The sequence below is a fragment of the Elephas maximus genome, chromosome 10, assembly GCF_024166365.1.
Source record: "Elephas maximus indicus isolate mEleMax1 chromosome 10, mEleMax1 primary haplotype, whole genome shotgun sequence".
Classification (NCBI taxonomy): Eukaryota; Metazoa; Chordata; class Mammalia; order Proboscidea; family Elephantidae; genus Elephas; species Elephas maximus.
The window spans coordinates 120,108,143-120,115,030 of NC_064828.1; positions in this window are offsets into that span (position 1 = coordinate 120,108,143).

Below are 6,888 nucleotides of genomic sequence, written 5' to 3' on the forward strand. Positions count from 1 at the left end.
AATATTGAATATATCGTGTTGAATATACCGTGTTGGTGTTGGAGAAGAATATTGAATATACCGTGGACTGCCAGAAGAAGGAACAAATCTGTCTTGAAAGAAATACAGCCAGAATGCTCAATAGAAGCAGGGACCACAAGACTACATCTCACATACTTTGGAGATGTTATTAGGAAGGACCAGTCCCTGGAGAAGGATATCATTTTTGGTAAAGTAGAGGTTCAGCGAAAAAGAGGAAAAAACTCTCAATGAGATGGATTGACACAGTGGCTCCAACAATGGGCTCAAGCATAAGAGCGATTGTGAGGATGGGGCAGGACCAGGCAGTGTTTTGTTCTGTTGTGCATAGGATATTTATGAGTCAGAACTGACTCAATGGCACCCGACAACAACAACAACAGTATTCCACACTATATATGTACCATGTTTTGTGTATCCGTTCATCTGCTGTAGGGCACCTGGGTTGTTTTCACTATTTTTTCATTGTGAATAGTGCTGCAATGAATGTCTGCATACATATGTCTGTTTTTGTTCACACTTTTAGGTCCCTAGGGCATATTCCTAGGATTGGAATTCCTGGATCATATGGTAGCTATATTTCTATTTTTTTTGAAGAATCGCCATGCTGTTCCCATTAGCTATGCCATTTTACATTTCTACAAGCGGTGGATAACAGTGCTTATCTCCTCACATCCTTGCTAACATTTGCTATTTTATGTGCCTTTATTTTTTTTTAATCATTACCATCCTAGTAGGGGAAACCCTGGTGGTGTAGCGGTTAAGATCCATAGCTGCTAACCAAAAGGTCAGCAGTTCAAATCCACCAGGCAGTCTTTGGAAACCCTATGGAACAGTTATACTCTGTCCTATAGGGTCGCTGTGAGTGAGAATTGACTCTACAGCAACGTTTTTTTTTTTTTAATTTTAGCAGGAGAGAGATTGTATCTTATTCCTGTTTTGACTTGCATTTCTGTAATGATTTGCATCCCTCAGGTAGGAAGGCACTCAAAATATGACTGGGGAAGAGCTGCCTCCTCAAAGTAGAGTCAACATTAATGATGTGGATGGAGTCAAGCTTTTGGGACCTTCATTTGCTTATGTGGCACTACTCAAAATGAGAAGAAACAGCTGGAAACATCCATTAGTAATCAAAGCATGGAATGCACAAACTATGAATCTAAGAAAATTGGAAGTCATAAAAAATGAAATGGAATGCATAAAGATCAATATCCTAGACATTAGTGTGCTGAAATGGATTTGTGTTGGCCATTTCGAATCCAACAATCATACGGTCTCCATGCCAGGAATGATAAATTGAAGAGGAATTGTTTTACATTTGTCATCAAAAAGAACATTTCAAGATCTATCCTGAAGTAGAATGCTGTCAGTAATAGGATAATATCCATAACCCTACAAGGAAGATCAGTTAATATGACTATTATTCAAATTTACAGAGTGGCCACTGATGCCAAAGATGAAGAAACTACCGATTTTTATCACCTTCTGCAGTCCGAAATTGTTCAAACATACAATCAAGATGCATTGATAATTACTAGTAATTGGAATGTGAAAGTTGAAAACAAAGAATAAGGATTGGTAGTTGGAAAATATGGCTTTGGTGTTAGAAATGACACTGGAGATCACATGATAGAATTTCCCAAGACCAATGACTTCTTCATTGCAAATACCTTTTTTCACCAACCTAAACAGTCACTATGCATGGACCTCATCAGATGGAATACACAGGAATCAAATTGACTACATCTGTGGAAAGAGACTATAGAGAAGCTCAATATCATAAGTAAGAAAAAGGCCGGGGCTGGCTGCGTAACAGACCATCAATTGCTCAAATGCAAGTTTAACTTGAAGCTGAAAAAAATTAAAACAAGTCCACAAGAATGAAAATACAACCTTGTGTACAAACCACCTGAATTTAGAGACCATCTCAAGAATAGATTTGACACATTGAACATTAATGACTGAAGAGCAAATGAGTTGTGGGATGACTTCAAGGACATCATACATGAAGAAAGCAAGAGGTCATTAAAAAGATAGGAAAGAAAGAAAAGACCAAAATGGATGTCAGAATAGACTCTGAAGCTTGCCTTTGAATGTAGAGAAGCTAAAGTAAATGGAGGAAATGATGAAGTAAAAGAGCTGAATGGATTTCAAAGGGTGGCTCAAGAAGACAAAGTATTATAATGACATGTGCAAAGACCTGGAGTTGGAAAATTTAAAGGGAAGAACACGCTCAGCATTTCTCAGGCTGAAAGAACTGAAGAAAAAATTCAAGCCTCAAGTTGCAATTTTGAAGGATTCTATGGGCAAAATCCCCCACATGTCTGTCAGTTTGTCATATTGAGTGGGATTGCATGTTACTGTGATGCTGGAAGCTATGCCATCAGTATTCAAATATCAGCAGGGCCACCCATGGCGAACAGGTTTCAGCTGAACTTCCAGGCTAAGACAGACTAGGAAGAAGGACCCAGCGGTCTACTTCTGAAAAGAATTAGCCAGTGAAAATCTTACGAATAAAAGTGGAACATTTTCTGATATAGAGCCAGAAGATGAGCCCCACCCCTCTGCCTAGGTTGGAAGGCACTCAAAATATGACTAGGGAAGAGCTGCCTCCTCAAAGTAGAGTCAACCTTAATGATGTGGATGGAGTCAAGCTTTCGGGATCTTCATTTGCTAATGTGGCATGACTCAAAGTGAGAAGAAACAGTTGTAAACATCTATTAATCATAGGAACATGGAATGCATAAAGTATGAATCTAGGAAAATTGAAAAGCATCCAAAATGAAATGGAATGCATAAACATCAATATTCTCGGCATAAGTGAGCTGAAATGGACTAGTACTGGCCATTTTGAATCAGGCAAATATGGTCTACTATGCGGGGAATGACAACTTGAAGAGGAATGGCATTGCATTCATTGTCAAAAAGAACACTTTGAGATCTTTTCTGAAGTACAACACTGTCAATGATAGGATAATATCCATGTGCCCCCAAGGAAGACCAGTTAGTACGATTATTATTCAAATTTATGCATCAACCACTAAGGTCAAAGATGAAGAAATAGATGATTTTTACCAACTTCTGCAGTCTGACATTGATCAAACATGCACTCAGGATGCATTGATAATTTCTGGTGATTGGAAAGCAAAAGTTGGAAATGAAGAAGGATCCGTAGTTGGGAAATATGGCCTTGGTGATAGAAATGATGCTGGTGATTGCATGATAGAATTCTGCAAGACAAATGACTTCTTCATTGCAATTTACGTTTTTGACCAACATGAATGGCGACTATACATACGGACCTCGCCAAATGGAATACACATGACTCAAATTGACTACATCTGTGGAAAGAGACGATGGAAAAGCTAAATATCATCAGTCAGAACAAGGCCAGGGGCCGACTGTGGAACAGACCATCAATTGCTCATGTTAGTTCAGGCTGAACAACTGAAGAAAAGTGGAACAAGTCCACAAGAGTCACATACACCCTTCAGTGTATCCTACCTAAATTTAGAGACCATCTCAAAAATAGATTTGATGTGTTAAACACTAATGACCAAAGACCAGACGAGTTGTGGAATGACATCAAGGACATCATACATGAAGAAAGCAAGAGGTCATTAAAAAGACAGGAAAGAAAGAAAAGATCAAAATGGATGTCAGTAGAGACTATGAAATTTGCTCTTGAACCTAAAGTAGTAGCTAAAGCAAAAGGAAGAAATGATGAAGTAAAAGAGCTGAACAGAAGATTTCAAAGAGTGGCTGAAGAAGACAAAGTAAAGTATTATAATGACATGAGCAAAGACCTGGAGATAGAAAACCAAAAGTGAAGAACACACTAGGGATTTCTCTAGGTGAAAGAACTGAAGAAAAAGTTCAAGCTTCCAGTTGCAATAATGAAGGATTCTGTGAGGAAAATATTAAATGAAGCAGGAAGCATCAAAACGAGATGGAAGGAATACACAGAGTCAGTATATTAAAAAGAATTTGTTGGCGTTCAACCATTTCAGGAGGTAGTGAGGAACCGATGGTACTGAAGGAAGAAGTCCAAGCAGCAGTGAAAAACAAGGCTCCAGTAATTGACGGAATATCAGTTTAGATGTTTCAAGGAACAAATGCAGTGCTGGAAGTGATCACTCGTCTGTGCCAAGAAATTTAGAAGACAGCTACCTGGCCAACCAAATGGAAGAGATCCATATTTATGCCTACTCCCAGGAAAGCTGATTTAACCGAATGTGGAAATTATTGAACAATACCATTAATATCACATGCAGGTAAAATTTTGTTGAAGATCATTCTAAATTGGCTGCAGCAGTATATCGACAGGGAACTTGAAATTCAAGACAGATTCAGAAGAGGTCGTGGGACCAGGGGTGTCATTGCTGATGTCAGATGAATCCTGGTGGAAAGCAGAGAATACCAGAAGGATGTTTACCTGTGTTTTATTGACAATGCAAAGGCATTTGAGTGTGTGAATCACAACAAATTACGGATAATATTGCTAATAATGGGAACTCCAAAACACTTAACTGGACTCATGAGGAACCCGAACATGGTTCAAGAGGCAGTCATTCAAATTGAACTAGGGGATACACCCCAAAAACCAAACCCACTGCCGTTGATTCCGACTCATAGCGACCCTATAGACGCTAGGGGATATATAGCGTGGTTTAAAGTCAGGAAAGGTGTATGTTGGGGTTGTGTCCTTTCACCATACCTATTCAATCCGTATGCTGAGCAAAGAGTCTGAGAAATTGGACTCTATGAAGAAGAACTGGGCATCAAGAATGGAGGAATGTGCATTAACAACCTCTATTATGCGGATGACACAGCCTGGCTTGCTGAAAGTGAAGAGGACTTGAAGCACTTACTGATGAAGATCAAAGACCACAGCCTTCAGTATGGATTTCATCTCAACATAAAGAAAACAAAAATCCTCACAGCTGAACCATTCTGGGGATAAATAGCAATCCTCTGTACAACAGAGCAAAACACTGCCCGGTCCTGCGACATGCTAACAATTGTTGCTAGGCTTGAGTCCATTGATGCAGCCACTGTGTCAGTCCATCACCCTGAGCGTCTTCCTATTTTGCTGACCCCCTACCAAGCACGTGGTCCTTATCTAGGAACTGGTCCCTCCTGATAACTTGGCCAAAGTATGTGAGACAAAGTCTCACCGTCCTTGCTTCTAATGAACATTCTGGCTGTACTTCTTCCAAGACAGGTATGCTCGTTCTTTTGGCAGTCCATGGTATTCAATACTCTTCAACACCATAATTCAAAGGCATCAATTCTTCTTCTGTCTTCCTTATTCTCTGTCCACCTTTCACATGCATATGAGGCATTTGAAAACACTATGGCTTGGGTCAGGTGCACCTTAGTCCTTAAAGTAACATTTTTTTTAACACTTTAAAGAGGTCTTTTGCAGCAGATTTGCACAATGCAACGTGTCTTTTGATTTCTTGATTGTGTTTTCACGGGTGTTGATTGTGGATCCAAGTAAAATGGAATTCTTGACTTCAGTCTTTTCTCCCCTTGTCATGATGTTGCTTATTGGTCCACTTGTGAGGATTTTTGTTCTTTTTATGTTGAGGTGTAGTACATGCTGAAGGCTGTGGTCTTCGATCTTGATCAGTAAGTGCTTCAAGTCCTCTTCACTTGATGCAGGCAAAGTTGTGTCATCTGCATGTTGCCGGTTGTTAACATGAAGAATGCAGACTCAGTCTTCCTCCAATCCTGATGTTGCATTCTTCATATAGCCCAGCTTCTCAGATTATTTGCTCAGCACACAAATTGAATGAGTATGGTGAAAGAGTACAACCCCGACACACATTTCCTGACTTTAACCACCCAGTATCTGCTTGTTCTGTTTAAACGACTCCATCTTGGTGTATGTACAGGTTCCCCTTGATCATAATTAATTGTAGAATTCCCACTCTTCTCAACATTATCCATAGTTTGTTATGATCCACACAGTCAAATGCCTTTGCATAGTCAATAAAACACAGTTAAACATCTTTCTGGCATTCTCTGCTTTCCACCAAGATCCATCTGACATTAGCAATGACATCCCTTGTTCCACGTCCTCTTCGGAATATACCTTGAATTTCTGGCAGTTCCCTGTTGATGTAGTTCTGCAACTGCTTTTGAATGATCTTCAGCAAAATTTTACTTGTTTGTGATGTTAATGATATAGTTCAATAATTTCCGCATTCAGTTGGATCACCTTACTTAGGAATGGATACAAATATGGATCTCTTCCAGTCGGTTGTCCAGGTAGCTGTCTTCCAAATTTCTTGGCATAGACAAGTGAGCACCTCTAGCACTGCATCCATTAGTTGAAACGTCTGACTTGGTATTTCATCAATTCCTGGAGCCTTTTTAGTCAACGCCTTCAGTGCAGCTTGGACTTCTTCCTTCAGTACCATCGGTTCTTGATCATGTACTACTTCCTGAAATGGCTAAACATAGACCAATTCTTTTCGGTACAGTGACTCTGTGTATTTCTTGCATCTTCTTTTGATGCTTCCTGCATCATTTAACATTTTCCCCATAGAATTCTTCACTATTGCAACTCAAGGCTTGAATGTTTTCTTCAGTTTTTTTAGTGGTTCTGGTATAAGGATAGACATATAGACCAATGGAATAGAACTGAGAATCCAGAATAAACCCACATATTTACAGTCAACTGATTTTCTGCAAAGGTAAAAAATCCATTCAGTGTGGAAAAAGGAAGTCTTTTCAATGAATGGAGCTGGGAACTCTGGGTCTCCACATGTAAAAGAATGAAGTTAGACTCATACTTCACACCATATATGAAAATTAACTTAGAATAGATTAGTGACCATATAAAAACTAAAATTATAAAAA